This window comes from Sphaerodactylus townsendi, linkage group LG03 (assembly GCF_021028975.2).
Source record: "Sphaerodactylus townsendi isolate TG3544 linkage group LG03, MPM_Stown_v2.3, whole genome shotgun sequence".
Classification (NCBI taxonomy): domain Eukaryota; kingdom Metazoa; phylum Chordata; class Lepidosauria; order Squamata; family Sphaerodactylidae; genus Sphaerodactylus; species Sphaerodactylus townsendi.
The window spans coordinates 154,192,312-154,211,095 of NC_059427.1; the positions used below are offsets into that span (position 1 = coordinate 154,192,312).

The window sequence follows — 18,784 nt, forward strand, 5'->3', positions numbered from 1 at the left end:
AGAAAGAAAGAAAGAAAGAAAGAAAGAAAGAAAGAAAGAAAGAAAGAAATAGAATTGACCAGTAGGTAATAAGTAGGAAATTGGTGGGTAGTAAGCAGTGACTAGTTTTCAACATCTAGCCTTCTGCCACTTATTGTGTTACGGATTTCAGCCCAGGTTTACAGTTTCAATTTTTCTAAAAGAACACTGAGAACTGCAATTTAGGGGAGGGTGTTGAGACTTCTTCAAGTGTGGGAGTCTGCTAGGCACCTTCTTGCCCACCCACACACAAAAAATCTCCAACCCAAAAATTAAGTGATGAGGTCAACACAGCTACCTACCTTCAAGCGTAGACAACCCTCTCTCACATACATACATGTTCTGCACATGAACGCATGAAGCTGCCTTATACTGTATCAGACTCAGACTGGGCCAGGGCTCTCTGGTTGAAGCCTTTCACATCAGCTACTGCCAGATCCTTCCTCTGGAACAGCCAGGAATTGAACCTTGAGCTGCTATGGTGCTCTGCCATTGAGCCACCGCCTTCCCACCTATTCTAAGCAACAACAGAAAAAAGCCATACAGAGCTCATCTTCCACAGCAAGGTATAGTCCAAACAATTGCAGGGTTTCTTTCTCCTTCCAGCTGCAAGGCAGTTACTTTTTCTCTTACTGTGCCCTGTCCAGGAAAGTGGCACATTCATACTGAACAATGGTCAGGTCTGCCTTCCCAAAGCAAGTGTTTGTGTTCAGCTGCCATTTCTAACGCCTCCCTTGACACCTGGCCATCCCTGCTAACCTGTCTGATTAACTAATTAGGCAGGCAAAGCACATTATGTAACTTGAATAACTCAAGACTGTAACAGCATATATGAGTTTCATCAAACTCTAGCTTCTCGTGGATGTAGTGGGATAACTGTATCCATGCCATTTTAGAAAAAAAAAAGGGAGGAGGGCCTTAGGATGCCTGGTGTGGATTTTAAGATGGTCCACAGGTTGTTAGGGCTTGCTTCAGGAGGCCTGGGTTCAAATCCTAGCTAGACTTGGGCGAGCCTATTTCACAACAGGAAAAACACCAACTGAATAATGGGAATTGTGATAATCCAGTACCCCAGAGTCCACGGAAAGATGCATTCATTATAAGAGAAGCTTTAAGGCAATTAGCATGTGAGAAGCACCAAAACACATGGAGATGCTCAGCTTGGTTTCATAATATGTAGAGCCCCTCCCCCCATCACTCCTCCCAATACTATAAGCTATTTGGAAGAAGCTGTGGCTCAGTGGACGGAGCCTCTGCTTTGCATGCAGAAGATCCCAGGACCTTCAGCTGAAAAAGGACCAGGTAAGGGGTGATGTGAAAGACCCACACCTGAGATGCCGGAAAGTGGTCACCAGTCTGATCAGACAATATTGACCTTGAGGTGGATGTCTGACCACAGCAGGCCAAGCAAAGCCAACCTCCACCACCACCCCCAGCTTAAAACAAAAACTGCCTTCAGAATTGTGCCTCGGGAAAGGCAACAAGGATGTCCCATCTTTCTCTACAAAAATTACACAGTAATATTTTTATGCGTAGGGCATATCCAGAAACTTTTACCTTATTTGTGGGTGTCCCCATTTCACGCCCTTTCAGGTGAGCCTGAGATGAGATCATCAAGTTCCCTCTTAGAAGAAGTAGTTAACTCCATAATGTGTCTAAGACTTCAATACCAAGAGGGTGCCAGGCCCTTAGACATTAACAGCCAATTTCCTTTAGCAACCAAGAAAAGGGATGCAATTGGTTCCCTTTCCAATGGTGTCACAATAGGCAGAGATGTCACAGAGAGTGGGTCTCTGAGGACATAGGACCTGGGTTGGGCATTCTTCTTTAGAAGCAGAAACCATTCATTTGGCTACTGTAGGAATGCATTAGATAATTCCTTTGCTCGTTCATCCATTATTAAGCTGATTTGGGAAGGCATTCCACCCAAGCTTTCCAAGGAAGGAAGGGGATTGGCTGGTGAGTTATAGTTCCTCGAAATAACAAGTCTCCCTCCTCTTCCTAGTACATTTCCATAAGAATAAGGCTGAGGAAACACCCTCTCCCCAATTTCTTTCTGCCAATCAGATTTGTGTGAAAAGTCCCATGAAGTCACAGGTGATCTATGGTGACCCCATAGGTTTTCAAGGCAACAGATGTTCAGAGGTGGTTTGCCATTGTTCGCCTCTGTGTGGGCTTTCGATAGAGTTTTGGAGAGAACTGTGACTAGCCAAAAAATCACCCAGCAGGCTCTCCATGTGGAGTGAAATAGGGAATCAAACCTGGTTCCCTCCAGGATCAACGGGCTACACTAATTGGGTCCCCTTTTAATTTGGCCCACCCATTTTTGAGGCTGGCCTGCCTCTCCTAGGGTTAAGCTATGTTTTTTTACCAGGTAATGTTATGGACCGCCATGCCATGAAAAGCTCCAGCTGCCTGTTTCATATATTAATCCTGTATTAAAGGGACTTTTTAAAATCAACCCTCCCTACAAGGTGAGGGAGGGGAAAGGGATGTGGGGTGTGCAATTTTATTTTTTGTTTTTAAATGAAAAATTTAAAACTATTATTGTAAGCTGCACTGGACCACAAAGAAAGGTGGGATATAAATATTTTAATTAATTTTTTAAAGGATGTTAACTGATCCAGAATTGCCCATGTCATCTTCTTATGCATTGTAGAACTGCTTGAGAAGCAAAAGATCACCAACTGTAAACATGCTTTTCAGCAACCTGCAGGTTCAGCTGCTGAGGTATATCTACAACAAAGCCAGTTGCAAAGTTAGCAAACTAGTGGAGGTTACACTTGCCCCTGCTTTGCATCTTCACTGTTTGCCCTAAAACTGTTGTCAATCTGTGGTTGAGATAGAATAAAGGAGGAAGTTCTCCTTACAAATGGCTGCCAGTAGATGACTTGACTTGATTAGTTATGGAGTTAGCCAAAATAGATGTCCTGCTCTTTTCACAGGAGTGTAATATACAGAGATGGGCAGCTGACATTTTCATGGCATGGAGCTAAATAACATCCACTCACAACTGCCTCTGACAAACTGACGGGGATAGCTGGACCACTTTAAAAATTGACAACCCTATTTGTTACCCCTTAATACACTTCAGTTGTCCTCTCATTTTTCCAGACAGGTTGGTCAGAGTCAATTGCTCCTGGTAACTCAAATACCTTTCATATTTTGACCAGCATCTGCACTGATACATCTGGAATCAGATGTGTAGTTGCCACATGACGTTAGGGTTGCAACCTCCTTTTCTCACAGATAGTCACATGGCTTTTTAAACGTATTATTATTGTTTTAAAAATTATTTGTTTGATTTTTAACTTGCCCTTTCCTGACAAGTTGGGCTTAGGGTGGTTTTCTTAGAGTCCCATGTCTTTTAATAACATTGTGACTGTGGGTTAAGCTTCATGCATGTTAAATTACTCCCCATTTCTATAATGTAAAGAAGAGGCAAAAGAGACTGTAACCCTGAGCAAGGGTGTGCATGAAAAACAATCCTTTAATATTTTCCTGTCATTTTACCCCTGTGTTACCATACTCCCCTGGCAAGGTGGCAGTGAGGGGAGGGGGGGAGTGCTTACTCACAGGTATCCCTGCCTGCAGGCCAGCCTAAAGGGTGGTGCTAGTGTTGCAGAGATGGGGAGCCCATTCTCTGGCAATAACCAGGTCTACCTACAAGAAACTTCCAAGAATTGTTTTCCTGTTCTCATGCTCTCAGCTTGCTTGCCATATCAGCATATTTTCAGCTCCACAGCCAAGGAAGAATGTGTCCTCAACACGATACAGTAGTCCTGCATACTCATTTCCAGCCACAAGAAGACTCCTGATGTCACTGCCTTCCCTGATTATCTTAATCCAGAAACTCCCTTCTGTAACTAACTTCTTCTGACCAACTTAAACAATGAGAAACAAACAATCCATCTGGACACCTCCCAGAGATTGTTCTGACATCCCCCTAAAGTTCTCCTGACACCCCCAGAGGAAGTTCTTCACCCTATAAATATCCTGCCCTCCAAAGAGCCAATCGCTCAGTGCCACTGAGATCTTTCCGTTGTTGTCGCTGTGTCAAACACGTTGCCCTCTGGAACCAAACGCTGGCCTTTTGACTCTGAATCCTGGATCTTCTTCACATAGCAATCAGGCCACATTACCCATATATCCCATACCCCTCTCTATTCCAAATCTATTTTCCAGTCTATCTATATCTTAGGAATTCTGTGTTTGCATGTTTGTTGCATTGAACCAAGTGATTGCAAACCTCTTATCCCTACAATAAAAACTGTCAAATTTGCATTATATCCTTCTTTGTGGATTTTCTTCTGAGAGCTGATCTTTGTATACACTGCATTAAAAATTCCTTACACAGTCACTCACAACATCAATAAGCAGTCTGCTCTAATATTCCCCACATTATTGAGAGACCATCATGGGTAACACCTGAACCTATCCACACATACCCTGGGGTCTCCCAGATCCCAACACAATACTCTAATCATCACACAGGCCCAAATTAAAGCTCAAAAATGCATGTGCATGTCAGCTGCCATCACATTATGTTCTGGCTGTAACACAAGGATTTCCTTTTATACATGACAGGTTGGTAGTGCATAGTGGATAGGTGTGCTTGACTAGGATCCCCACTTCTACTATGAAAACTATTATCTGGGTGAACATGGGCCTGTAACAAACTCTAGCTAAAAAAGAGATTCCTTGCATTAAGGCAAAGTCAGCCTAAGCAGTTAAGGGCTAGGTATCCTGAAAAGTGTGGAGGAAGCTCAGAGTCGCTACATATCTGGACTTTGTATCGACAGCCCCACCCTAGTCAGCAGTAAAGAAGTGCTTCGGGCAGAAAAGTACTGAAGATGAACTGATTAGTAGTTTCAGCAAAACCACCCTATAAAAATACCCCACCAGGCCTTATCTGCCTCCAAGCCTTTGAAAGTTAACCAGGCCCTTCCGCATTAATTGTAATATCGCATTTTCAAACCACTTTCACAACTGATTGCAGGATTTTGCTATTCCGCGACAGCTTCAAAGAGCACTGAAAGCAGTTCTGAAAGTGCATTATTCTGGCATATGGGAATGTAGTCTTGACTCACTCCAAGAAAAAAAAAAAGTTCTATCTTTGCGTGGTTCTATTTTAAAATACAAAGGACAGAAAGTTGCATAGGGCCAAGTCACTGCTGCATTTCTCTGGGATGTAATTGTTAGAAAGTGTCTTGAAAACAGTTCCAACCACAACCACCACTTTTCAGATCCTATCATTCATGCTTAAAAAAAGAGTTGCCATGATTTGAGTTTAAGATGTGTTATTTCAGCTTTTTAAAAACCACAAATGCTTTAATAAAACATTTTAGTGCACATATGCATTTGCAAATTATTTTTTTATAACCCATTCTTAGTGGAATCTCTATTTTTTCCCTCTCGGAATACTCTTCTTTGGCCATTCACAAATCCTTTGCTAAAAGTCAGCTCTGGAAAATGCAGAACTCTCCTCATAATCACTCAGGCTTGTCATACTCACACAGGACTAGTCCAGAGTAGACTGGTTTTCCCGCTTGGCAGGCTCTCTTTCTACTCACATGGCTGCACAGTCACACTGGTGTTACAAGGTAAAATACAATGCTCTTTTTTTTTTAATGTAAGGGACATCCTTTGTAAGGCAAAAAATCCTGGGGTTGTAATCAAGGATGAGGCCCCTTGGTAAACTCTCTTAGCTCCTTTGGATTCTGCTTTGCCCTTTCAGCAGCTTTGATTGATAGGGAAGTTCAAAAGGCAGTAGGTCTCACCTAATATTGATGGTAGTAATGTTTCACTTTGAGCCACCGCTCTTCCAAATATATATCAAAAGCTCAGGCAAGGGGCAAGCCAGACAGCACCTAAAGGGTTTTTTTCCCCCCATTTTTTAAAAATTACATCACATTAAAGAAGAAAAAGAATTAAAACAGAAAAAAAGAAATAGAAGAAAAAAGGGGAAAGGAGAAAAAAGAAAAAATAAGAGAGGTACAAACGACTTCCAGTTAAATAAATTTCTTTTAACTTAAATACCAAATAACATATTATATTTCATTTCAGTTAATTTAATTAGATTCCAGCACTGAAGGTATATTAGGTGTAGGCAGCACCTAGAGTTACCAACCTCCAGGTGGGGCCAGGAGTTCTCCTGGAATTACAACTGATCTCCAGACTATTGAGATTAGTTCTCTTGAGTAGACCTGCTTCAGATGCTCAGGAATACACCCCATCGTTTCGTCACATGGCCAATTGGCCAGCTGGTAGGGCCGATGGGAATCTTCAGAAGTTCCTGAACATCTGGAGAGTCAGAGGTTCCTACCCCTGCCCTGGAGGAAAATGGCAGCTTTGGAGAATGGACTCCTCATGGCCTCCACCACACTTCTTCGGATCTTCCAAATCTCCAGGAATTTCTCAAGCTGTAGTTGAAGACCCTAATACTGCCTCTTAATTATTCCCTCAAGAGGGCAGTCGCTTAGGTCTACAGTAGAAGAGAGCTAGGATTTGGAGTCCTGCAGTAGCTCCTTTTTTTTGGCCCCTCAGTTCTATCACTGTGACCCCATGGGTTTTCTAGGCAAAAGTGATGACCACAGCTGGTTTGCCATTGCCTGATCTTTGTCACAACTTTCCTTGATTGTTTCCCATCCAAATACTAACCAGGATGGACCCTAAGCTTTCACGATCTGGAGAGATCAGGCTAGCTCTAGGGCTATCCAGATCAGGGCAGTAGAACTGTAGAGACCATGAGCTTTTGAGTCAAGGGGCCTCTCTGAGGGCTGAAGCCACATTTAGCTTCCAATCTAGCTGCAAATTATCTTTGTCTCCCTTTTCAGCCCTCTACCTGCTACATGAGGCCTTCCATCTAAATTCAAGCTTCTTTTCTCAAGATTTTATCTTTTCCCCTAATAAAACCAGCAGAACTCCTGCTTCAGCATTACAGTTTTATCTCTCTCTCTTTCTTTCCTCCACTGGAGTCCTAGTTACATATGTAGCTTTATACTTGGCCACAAACAACCCTGTGGGTGGTGCTAGGACTGAAAGTCAGTGACTGACTTGAGATCACCCAATAGGGTGGCTTGGCTGTTATGTCCACTGGGAAAAGACACACAGGGCCAGTGATTCACGGCAGGCCATCTCTCCTGAGCCGTTACTCCAACAGAGCCCTGGGCAAGACTGAAGCATATGGCAACACTGGGTGAAATTCATACTGCTATCAGTCCTCCTTTCATGTGGGCCTTGGCAAAGGAGAAGGCATGACCCTTTCCCCAAGCTGTTTTGTTCTCTCCCAGTGAGCCTTTTTTTCCTGCCAGCAAGCTCTTCATAGCTATCAGAGATCTTGAACCTCGAAGTTTTCTGCAGACCTAGTTCAGAGCACATGAATCTCTGTGCAGCACTGGTTCAAAACAAAGTGCTAGTCTAACCAGGAAGCTTTTACAAGATGTGTCCTCACCTTGACCTAATTTGAGCCTACTGATGTTCCAGAAGCTTCTTGCAGATCTGGCGGGTAAGGACACACCCAGTGCTGAGAGCAGACACATCACTCAAGCTTCAAGACCAGCTTGCAGGATCAACTCAGAGCAGGTTCTTCCAAGTAGCTCTTTCTTTGCAGGTGGAGAGCCCTGTTTAAGGGTATCTGATCCCTGCAGTCATGGTGTAGGTAGGAGGTGCTTTCTTGGTGATCTTTATGGCTGGCAAGTCTTCCATATGACCGCATTCCAAACTCATACAGGGAGGCAGTTTTCTCAAAGACATGATTCATATACCCAACTAAGCATATCTTCAGACTATCCGAAAGAACTGAAACCTACCATCTGGTCAGGGCCTGTACAACTTATTTTTATTTATTTAGAAAAGTTATTTATTTCAGTGCTGCCTCTCAAGAGACCTACTTAAAGTGGCTCTCACCAACAACTCATAAAAAATAGCATTAAAATCTTTAAGCCAAATAAACCATTAAAAAAACCTAGTCAGGAGCAAAAACCCACCCGAAGGATAAAACGGTATAACAACATTTAGCAGCCTGAATTAATCCTTGTAAAACAGCCCTTAGGCAAGAAGCAGACTGTAACAACAACTTTAAAAGATCAGCCCCCATATTTAAATAACACAATCTGGTTTAAAAAAAATGCTTTGGACTGGAATCCAAAGAGATAGATAAAAGAGAATAGGAGGGGCTGCCAGGTACCTCAAAGGGCAAAGTGTATTCAATGGACTACCAATGAAAAGTCTCCCTTGTCTGGGGCCACTGCCTATCTTTTCAGTAGGCAAGGGACAGTGTGTGGTGCTTTGTGAGTGAATCACCTTAACTGGAGGGCTGGCTCGGATGAGAGGAGGCAGGCCCCTTAGATATTCCAGCTCCTCAAGCCTTTTATGCTCTATACAACTACTGCTGCCAATAAAGGCAAACATAAACAAGGGTATACAGGGAATCAGGAAAGGCCATTTTAGGACTAAAACCTTGATGAGAGTAGCATCCACTTGACAGTATTGTGTAGTGGTTAGGGTGTCAGCATCAGGAGCCTGGGAGACCAAAGCTCAACTCCCCACTCTGTCAAGGAAGCTCCACTGGGTGGTCCTGGGCCAGTCACAAACTCTCAGCCTAACCTATCTCACAGAATTGTGAGGGATAAAATGGAGGCAGCAAGAATGTAAAACCACTTCAGATCCTCATTGGGGAGAAAGGCACAGTATAAAATGAAGTAAAAAAAGTAATCAAGCCTGTCCTTCCTGCAGTTCCACAAACATGACTGAATATACATTGACAGGGGTGATAATAAAAATAGAGATGCCGCAGGTGGGGATTTGATGGTTCATTTCCATTCCTGAGTACATAAAAGAGGAGATCACTGGGATTTCAGCAGGAAGTAGAGTTGTCAGCTGAGGTTTGGGAAGCTTCTGGAGATCGAGGGGGGGGGGGGCTGGGAACTCAGGAAGAAGGTTGGATTTATATCCCCCCCCCTTTCTCTCCTGTAAGGAGACTCAAAGGGGCTGACAATCTCCTTTCCCCTCCCCCCAACAAACACCCTTCTGCAGGAGGTAGGTGGGCTGAGAGAGCCGGAAGAATCCTCTGTCAGACTCAGCCCAAGGTCACCCGGGTTGGCAGCTGTATTAGAATGCACAAGCTTTAAGTCTGGTTCACCTCCAGGATAAAACTCCTCCACAGCTCAAGCAGCAGAGCAGGGAATCAAATCCAGTTCCTCCAGATTAGAGTACGCCTGCTCTTAATGACTACGCCACTGCTGCTCCCTGAGAGGAAACTTGGTGTGACTGTGAAGCCGTACAGTCCACCCTCCAAAGATGACACTTCCTCAAGAGGAACTGATCTCTGCAGTCTGGAGATCACTGTAATTCTGGGAGATCTCCACTGGTGGTTGGCAACCCTAGAGGGAAGCAAAGAAGTGAGGGGAATTCCTGACCTAAGTGCTTTCTGGTCCAAGGACTCCAATGCAGCAGTTTGCATATGCACAGGGTGGTCTGTGCAAGCCAGGATTTCCCCATTTCTCTTAAAGACTGGAAAGCGCACCGCTCAGGAATCACCTCTGCATGCATGGAGTGTTCCCTGAAAGTTAACAAACTGAAGCAGCCTCTGTTACACGGAGTTTCAGATTGTGACTCCAGCCTCACTCTGATATATGATGACTTGCAAAGGAAACATCTTTCAAGTCCTTGCCTAAAACAAGGCTTTGGCTAAGAGGATAGAAAGGAAAAGGCAGGGAAGAGCAAGCTTCTGTCCTGGCATCAGCTATGCATCAGACTAAAAAGATTCACCTGTGGAATGTCTGCTTCCCCCACCTTCCTCAGGTAATCAACAATATAGATTCTGCCAGCTACACCCTGTGCTCTCATAGCTACACACACACCCTTCTCCTTTTGCAAACAAGCGTGAAAAATATAATGCAGACAATCAGCTGGTTGAAAGCCTTATTTAACAGACTTCTTTACATTCTAATATCAGTAAGTAGTTTCCCACCCTTTTTTTTCAAGAAGCAAGAAATGAGGGGACAGTGTCTAGATTGCTTGCACCCCAAAACCACCATCTGTTTCAGCAAAGAATATTTGTAGGAATATTCCACCATTCTTGCAAATTTTTCTGCCTGTTCCTGTGCCTTTAAACATAGCTTGCTCTGCAGCTATTATGCAGTTTAAAAACAAACAAACCCTCACCTGTTAAAACTTGCCTGTTAAAACAAGCCACTGCTAGGCTAGATTTAACTGTAATTGTTGGTAGGAGAGAACTCACCCATGCACTGCACTGCTATGTAGGCAATGCTGCTGTGCATGCTGTGTTGTGCGTTTGAAGTGCTGTCAATTCTCAGCCTACTCATGGCAACTCCAGCCAGACTTTCAAAGCAAGTGAGAAGCAGAAGTGGTTGGTCACTGCCTTCCTTGGTGGTCTCCTTCCAAGTACTGACTCTACTTAGCTTCTGAGAACTGAAGAGACTAGACTCCTCGGAGGAGGACCTACTTGTGATCCCTGGCCCAGAAATGATCAGGCTGGCCTCTATGAGGGCCAGGGCTTTCTCAGCCCTGGCCCCTGCCTGGTAGAACAGGCTCCATAAGGAGATCAGGGCCCTGCAGGACTTGCAGAGTTTCCGCAGGGCCTGCAAGACGGACCTGTTCCGCCAGGCATTTGGCCAGCCTGGTTAAAATACATCTACCATGCCATCTGGTCTCCCGTGGGCATGAGGGTGGGGGAGGGGAGGACAGCCAGACGCCATCTGCATTTTTAATGGGTTGTGTTTTATGTATACCAATGTTTAAATTATGTTTTAATGTATGTTTTAAACTTGTTGTTAACCACCCTAAGCCCTCTGGGGGAGGGCGGTATTTAAAATTAATAAAATAAATTAAAAATAACTATAGTGTGCTTCCTTCCTTCCTGTATATTCAGTTTTAGTATGTTAGTTTTAATGCTCTTATAGGCTATGGATTTCTATCTGGTCTGGAGAAAAATCCCCTGCCCTTTAATAAAAGTTTAATGGATAGAACTAGGCATTTAAAGTTTTTCATGGCATGAAGGTAAATAAAACTCCCTGGTGAATAACATCGCATTAAGTTTCTCTTAAAGAGACAGAATTTTTTCCCTCTCATCCAGTTGGCATTCCTAGTTCGCAAAAACCATGTTTCCTCTTAAGTATATTTCAGCGTCTCTGAAAAGTCTTCTTTGTTTTGTATGGTCTTCTTGCACTAACTTTATCAGAAAAGAACTGAGAATGTCAATCTAGTTTACCCATTTCATTGTTTTTTGGACAGTTCACAAAGAAAGCATGTGTAAATGTTTCCTTTTGTTTTGAGAGCCAGTATGGTGCAGTGGTTAGAGTGCCATAATAGGATCTGGAAAACCTAAGTCTGAATCCTCACTCTTACCAGCTGGATGACTTTGGGGCCGGTCACACACTCTCAGTCTAACTTACTTTGCAGGGCTATTGTGATGAGGATAAAATATAGTAAAAAATGGAAAAATGTATAGATGAAATGAAGATATTGATTGTAACAAATGTATGAATATTCTATACAATAAAAATTTATTAAAAAAATATAGTAAGAGAGCAGCAGTGGCGTAGTGGCTAAGAGCAGTGGCTAAGAGCAGGTGCACTCTGATCTGGAGGAACCGGGTTTGATTCCCAGCTCTGCCGCTTGAGTTGTGGAGGCTTATCTGAGGAATTCAGATTAGCCTGTACACTCCCACACACGCTAGCTGGGTGACCTTGGGCTAGTCACAGCTTTTCGGAGCTCTCTCAGCCCCACCCACCTCACAGGGTGTTTGTTGTGAGGGGGGAAGGGCAAGGAGATTGTAAACCCCTTTGAGTCTCCTACAGGAGAGAAAGGGGGGATATAAATCCAAACTCTTCTTCTTCTAAGCTGCTTTGGGTTCCCACTGGGGAGAAATGTGGGATATAAAGTAAACAAATAAATAACAAATATTTGTGAGAATTTTAAGACCGGAATGTTTTAGCTGTTATATTTGGAAGTTATCTTGTATTCAGACAAAAGCAAGATCTCCCTAGACAGGTGTATCCAAGACACCTGACCCATGCAGTTACCCACCCTGTAACTATGAAAAATTATCTTTGCAAAGAATTGCATTTTTCCAGCATGAGATTTAGTTGGAAAATTGGATTCCCCCACTCAACAGAATAGCCAGATGGTGTCTTGCTAAGTGTTCAAAAATGCTCATGTCTCCTACAGCAACCAATATTGCAATCCTAAGAATGCTTTCCTAGAAGTAAGACCCACTGAATAGAGCTGATTTCCAAGCACTCCTTAAGGCAGAGATGCACAAGTTTACACTAAACAAATCACAGCTACTCAGGTAAGTTTCTCAAAAGTCCCCTTATGCTGTCATGTTCACCACCTGCTGTTCTATTCTCAAAAGAAAAGTGATTCAACTAGAGAAAGGATGTTTATCCCTTCATCTTAACCTTGTAAAACTTCTCTGACATATTTTAAAGAACTTAAAGAGAGCTGAGATTTTACAAGGCTTATCTTTAAATCTGCAAGCCATAATCAATTTACTCAGTGGATTAAACAAGTAAAATGTCAGTTGGTCCATTTGAAGGAGCAACATTTAATTTATGGTAAGTCTGTTTTCTGAAGCAACATTTGGCTCGCCAGGCACAATTAAATAAATAATGAAAAAGAAATTGTTAAATTTGTTTATGAACACAAGCTATTGCATGCTTCCTCCGGGATTTCAAAAAGGTATATTTTACTGAAACTTACTTAATTTTTTTTCAGTGACTCATTTGAAATACAGACGATCAACTAAAAATTCTGTAATTGGTTGTCAGAACAACTTATCTGACATGTTAATAGCATTATTTAAGAAACCCTCCATGAACGTATGGACTATTAGACATCAAATTGACCAGATGTAAAGACAACTTGAAAGCAGTAATTAGATTTAAAAAGTCTCAGATCAATTGATCATATCAGTGGTCTACCCCGTAAAGTGTCAGAATTGCCTCAGAAGAGTTGGAGTGAGAAGTTTTGGAGCCAAAATCTTACAGTTGTCTGCTACATTTAAACCCAAATTGCACCATGAACCGAGGTTCACTGTACCATAGATTTTTGTGGTACAATCTTTTCTAATTTTTTCAGGCTGGAGACAGGGGGTGGGTGGGTGTTGTTGTTTGTTTTTTGAGTGATTTGAAAGTGGTCTGGAAAATATTTGGGCAGTTGCAATCTTTACACCAGTCTCATTTCTGCAACTTAATAAACAAGTCATGTAGGATATTATTTCAAAAACCTTGCTAATCCTGTTTCCCCAGAGTGTAAAAAGACTCCATGTGCAGTGTAGGGAGAAAAGCCTCTATCAAACCATTTTCGAACTGGTTCTGGTGGGTTTTCCGGGCTGTGTGGCCGTGGTCTAGTAGATCTTGTCCATTTTCAAACTGTTTGCCCGGTCGTAATGGATCAAATAACCTCTAGTTCCCAAAGAACTACAAGGGAGCAATTAGGTGAATTGTGTGAACTCTTCATTTCCACTGATATTGAGGTTGTAATAGTGTTTGTTTTGTAGCAGATGGCACCTCAATACTTAAAAAGGGAGCCGGCCACAATGACGAGATTTCATAGGCAACTACTCAGTATCTGCATCTCCAAATGTCTTTTCTTTCAGAAGAGCCTCTTTTGTGGATATGGAATGGAGCCCTTAACCTGTTCCCTCCTGAGCCAATTTGGAATCAGAAAAGGCATTCAGCTCTTGTATGGAGAAAATGAAAGGCTGCTTCCAATTCCACTCACTACAGAATCTCTTTAAAATGCAGAGAAGCAAAAACAAAACCCTCAGATTGTGGGTGCAGCCTCAGGGCTGCTTACAGGTAAATTCTTCCTTCAGTTTTGGGAGTGTCTGTCCTTGCTTTGCAATTAGGCAACAGCTGACCACAGAATTTAGCATCAAGGATGGGGGTGGGGGGAGGAAGGGCCAAAAGAAGCCCAAGCTCAATAACAAAATTGCTAGACTGGTGTTCTATGAGAACAAAGAAGTTGGTTTCTGTGATCTCAGAGCAAAGAGCAGAGCCATGTCTTGACCTGCTGGATAAGCAGGTGAAAATCAGATAAACATTGGTGTCTACAGTGCTTAGCTCTGAATCTTAACAGAGGATGTGGAAGAAATGCAGTAAAATTCCAGTTATAATGGAGACCACCTTAGAGACCAAAAAGTATAAGTGTTCGAAAGTCAAATTCCAGGAACCTATTGAGACAAGGGGCGGGGCGGGGGGGGGGGGGTGAATCTATCCTTAAACAAAAGAGAGATTGGTTTCCATTTCCTTTATAATGATCAGCTCAAGAGGAAAGTGACATGTTTAGAGCTGGAATAAACGTTAGTCTTTAAAACACCACTGGATTCTTGTTTTGTTTTGCTCAAAGCAAGGTGTATTTGTGTTTGTTTTTAAACACACTTTAGGGAATTCAAGGTCCTTTGGAAGATTTTTAATGGCTCTGCAAATTGAGGTTCAAGAACAGTAGTTTAACTTCCCCATTGCTTAAAAATATGCTGAACCCTCCAGGACTGGCTCTTACTCACTGGCTGAACCGAATTTGCTCCCAAATATTATCTTGAGATTTCTGTGCAAATTTTGAAATCAAATGTTTATGGCATATTTCATTATTTGCTTACTTGAAATCAGTATTGGAGTGTTCACACTGAACAACTGGCATGCTATTCTTAACAATGCTTCAAAGTTGACACTTATCCCAAATCACATCTTAAGCATTCAGATTCCAGATTCTCTGATTTTTTTAAAAAAATCACATTGAAAACATTAATGTTTGAATTTGAAATTGAAATTTGAAACGCTGAAGATTTTGATATTGCCTTCACTGCCAAAACACAGCTGTGCTTTCTCTTCCAGGCCAGATATGGCAAAACATGACCTCAGATCATGATCTCATTAAAATTGATATTGTAAACACTACCTAATCCTCTGAGATAACAAAGAGATGCCAAGGGCTGGTAATACGCTACCAAGGGAGTAATAACAGGGAAAGATTTTGCTGTTTCACAAGGTCTGAGAAAATTGTTTGAAATAATGCCTCTATGCACTTTCTGGTTAAGGAATGTTAAGATCTATGCAAAACTGTTGAGAAAGAGGGCTAGCTGGACCAGCAGCTTCCAAGATGGGTGTGGAGGGAACAGTTTGTAAATGTGTTTAGATGCTGCCAAGAACTACCAGTTGCTAGCCATGCCTTAGAGGGCCTGTCCTCACATTTTTGATGACCCCTTCAATACAGCAACATCTCTGTCTCAAACAAATTTGGGAGGATCACCTCCCCTTAAGCCTGTTACCTAATTACAGATAAAACTAGCCCATTGGATGCAGTCTTACCTTAGGATTAATTTTGTGGGAAGATGGGAAAGTTTTGGCTGTGCCTCTATCAGTATCCACCATTGATTGTTAAAATGAAGGTGTGTTCACCAAGTTCTTAAGGGGAGCCTCCTGTTGCTAACACTGTGGGGCAAAGGAGGACATCTTCTATGTCTGTAAAATAGCCAATAATGCTACAGCCAACAGAAAACTAGAGCAAATTTGGTCCCTGAGGGGGAACATTTAGAAGGATCTCTCTCTGACTGGACAATGAGCCACATGAGTCACTCAGAAGTTCTCCCACGTCAGATTTGCTGAACTGAACATTGTCATGTTCTTGTTTAACTTGCTTATTATAATGGACTTTGTGCATAAGAACTTTGTAGCAGGCTACATCTATATGGGTCATAGAACCCATATGGTGTAGTGGCTAGAGTGTCAAATCTAGGAAATCTAGGGTATGAATTCCTCTTCTGCCATAGAAACTTGCTTGGGTGAGCCCCACACTTGCAGCCTAAATTAATATTTATTTTTTATTTTAATTCATATATACCTCAGCTTTCTCCCCGATGGAGACCCGAAGCAGCTTATATCATTCTCCTGTTGTAATTTTATTCTCACAATAACTCTGTGAGGAAGTTAGGCTGAGAGTGTGACTAGAGTCACTAAACTAGACCAAGGTCACCCAGCAAGCTTCCATGGTACAAGTGGGGATTTGAAACCAAGTCTCCCAGAAACTAGTCTGACACCCTTAACCATTACACTATACTGGCTAAACTACCTCACTGGGTTATTGTGAGGATAAAATGGAGGACAGGAGAACAATGTAGGCCACTTTGGGTTCCAATGGAGAGAAAAGAAGGATATAAATAAATATATTCATTTCTTCCACCATCTTTTGTATTTAAAGAGCCAAAATTTACCGCCCCCCCCCCCCCCATCTTTCCTCATGGTAGGCACATATGCTGCAGGTTGGTGATCTGATGACTGCCAAATGGATGGATGGGAGCTGTTGCTCCATGCAAGTCTGGAGTGATTTCCTGCACTTTACCAATGGGTATTTTATACCTGTGTTATTAATCACTTACTCCTTCACATTGCAGCAGTTTAGCTGGGTGACAGTATATTGGCAGGAAAAAATGGTTGTTGTTAAAAAAAGAGAGAGAGAGAGACAGCAGACCTTCCTGATTCAGCCGAAAGAACTGAAGGTTGATCCTTGTCTGAGATTCTTCTCCCACCACCCAGTGCTAACACTATGTCCTACAATTTCTTTGTCGCTTTGGTGGAGAAAAGCACCATCAAGCCACAGTTCTTATGGAGACCCCACAGAGTTTTCAAGGCAGGAGACAAACGGAGTTGGTTTGCCTCTGCATAGAGACCCTGGACTTTCTTGGCAGCCTCCCTATCAAGTACAAACAAGGGCTGACCCACCTTAAGTTCCCAGATCTGACAAGATTGGGCTAGCCTGGGCCATTCTGGTCAGGGTCTGTGGCATTAATCTTTCCAAAACAAGCAACCCGCTCTTCATGACTGTAGCATCAGCATAATCCACTTGTTGAAAGTTAAGCAACAAATTGCTTTTCTCGCTGCCCCTGGCGTACATTGATAAATTGAACCACAGCTACTGGGATCAGCTTCTGGTGACTAAGGGGATTTGTCGGATACAGGTGAGAGAGTCCAGAACTCCTGATCTGAGAAGTTTAGACGGGGGCTCTGTTTTCGAACAAGTTGATGGAGAGCATCTTCTGGAAACTACCAAGCTTCTCTTGTGTGTGTGTTAAGCACTGTCAAGTCGATTCCAACTCGTGGTGACTCTATGAATCGATATCCTCCCAAACCGCCCTATTGTTAACAGCCTTCCTCAGCAGGTCTTGAGGGCTATGGTTTCCTTTTTAGTGTCAATCCATCTCATATTGGGTCTTTTTCTTTTCTGGCTGCAGTAACCTTTCCTAGCATCATTATCTTTTGCAGTGACTGTTGTCTTCTCATTCAGTGACCAAAGTACAACAGCCACAGTTTAGTCGTTTAAACTCCTAAGGATGAAGCTTTGGAGGGGCTTTAATTTGATTCGCAACTCAACTTTTTGGGCAGCCCACAGCATTCGCAACACTCTCTTCATGCATGTCATTACATTTCAACAGAGTCAACTTTTGTCTCTTACCCGTCAGGATAAAAATGTACATTTACCCCCCTCAAACAAATGCTGAGATTCTTAGAATTCCAGACAACAGCGGAGAAGCCAGTTCTTTCTTTTTACATGCCAGATCCGATCAAGAAGTTCTTTCTGAAAAGGGCCGTATTGATCCCATAATTGGCAAGCTGCCTCCTGCCTTTCAACATATCCAGACTCCTTCCTCCAAACAGAACAGGTTTAATTAACTTGAGTTTCTTTGTCCTTCCACACTCCCCACACGACCCTGTCGAAAATAACACGGTGCAACCCCAGGCATGAATGGAGAGCATCCGCCTGTCCCCATTTCATTTGGAATGGTGTCCTTTCAGCCAGTGCCAACCACCTCTGCTGGCTGCTGTGGCTGATGGTGGTGGTGAGGAAAAAAGACTAATGCAAGAGACAAGTTTGTGTTTTTCCTGCCCTTTAACTCTGCTTCATTGTTTCCAACCCCTATTCCGGGCAGGTTTTGGTACAAGTTTTCCTCTGACCTACTTGACCCTAAAGGAAGGAAGGAGGAAGGAAGGAAAGTCCTTACCTGAGTCCAAGAGCACACACTTTAACGCGGGTCCCCCTTCCCCTGGCGCCCGCGGAAATGTCTCCAGCGCGATCTCCTAGTCATGGCTGGGCAGGGCAGGCCTCTCGCTTTCTTTTCCTCTCATGGGTTTTCAAGAACGCTGGAAGAAAAAAGGGGGAAAACAACCCTCCGCCAGCCTGAAACTCTTCTCACAATTCAACCCCTTGGAAATGCTGACTCCGGCCAGGCGCAAATGTTGCGAGCGAGCTCGTCGCCTCCCTCCCTGTGGCCTCGCCTCGGCCCGCCTTCCCCGCCTGGCAGGAGACCGACCGGCCAGCCACCCAGGAATTGTAACCTGAGCCTTTTATCATCTGGCTCGCAGGCAGAGGCTGCACCTCGGAGACGGCGGGGTTTTCCTTCGCGAAGGGAAAGGGGGCCGCCTTCTGTGGGGCTTGAGCAGGAAGCCTGGGGTCCTGCCTCAGCCCTGCCAGACGAAGGGGGTTTGGAGGTGGGTGAGGAGGGTGAGGAGGGGCAGAACTTGGAAAAGCGGGTGAAGGAAGGGGGGGGATTAAAAGCCAAGTCTGTCAGCAAGGGGAACGAGGGCGCCTCTGCATTTTGGGGTTGCATATGCTCAAGGAGCGTTCCGCGCGCCTCAAAATGCATGCATGCACGGTGCATGCATGCATTTTGGGGCGCGCGGAACGCTCCTTGAGCATATCTGCAACCGCCAAAATGCACGCACGGTCTGCAGGGCCGGACGGGCAC

The 18,784-nt window shown here is 43.5% G+C and overlaps 1 protein-coding gene across 1 annotated transcript in view; it reads right to left on the reverse strand.

The window, feature by feature from the left end:
- Positions 1-18,379, reverse strand: part of LPAR2 (lysophosphatidic acid receptor 2) — a 67,911-nt gene extending 49,532 nt beyond the window's left edge. Inside the window, exon 1 of the mRNA XM_048491713.1 lies at positions 18,041-18,379. The gene's annotated coding sequence lies outside the window, so the exon portion shown is untranslated. The remainder of the gene's footprint in view (positions 1-18,040) is intronic.
- Between the last annotated feature and the right edge of the window lie 405 nt (positions 18,380-18,784).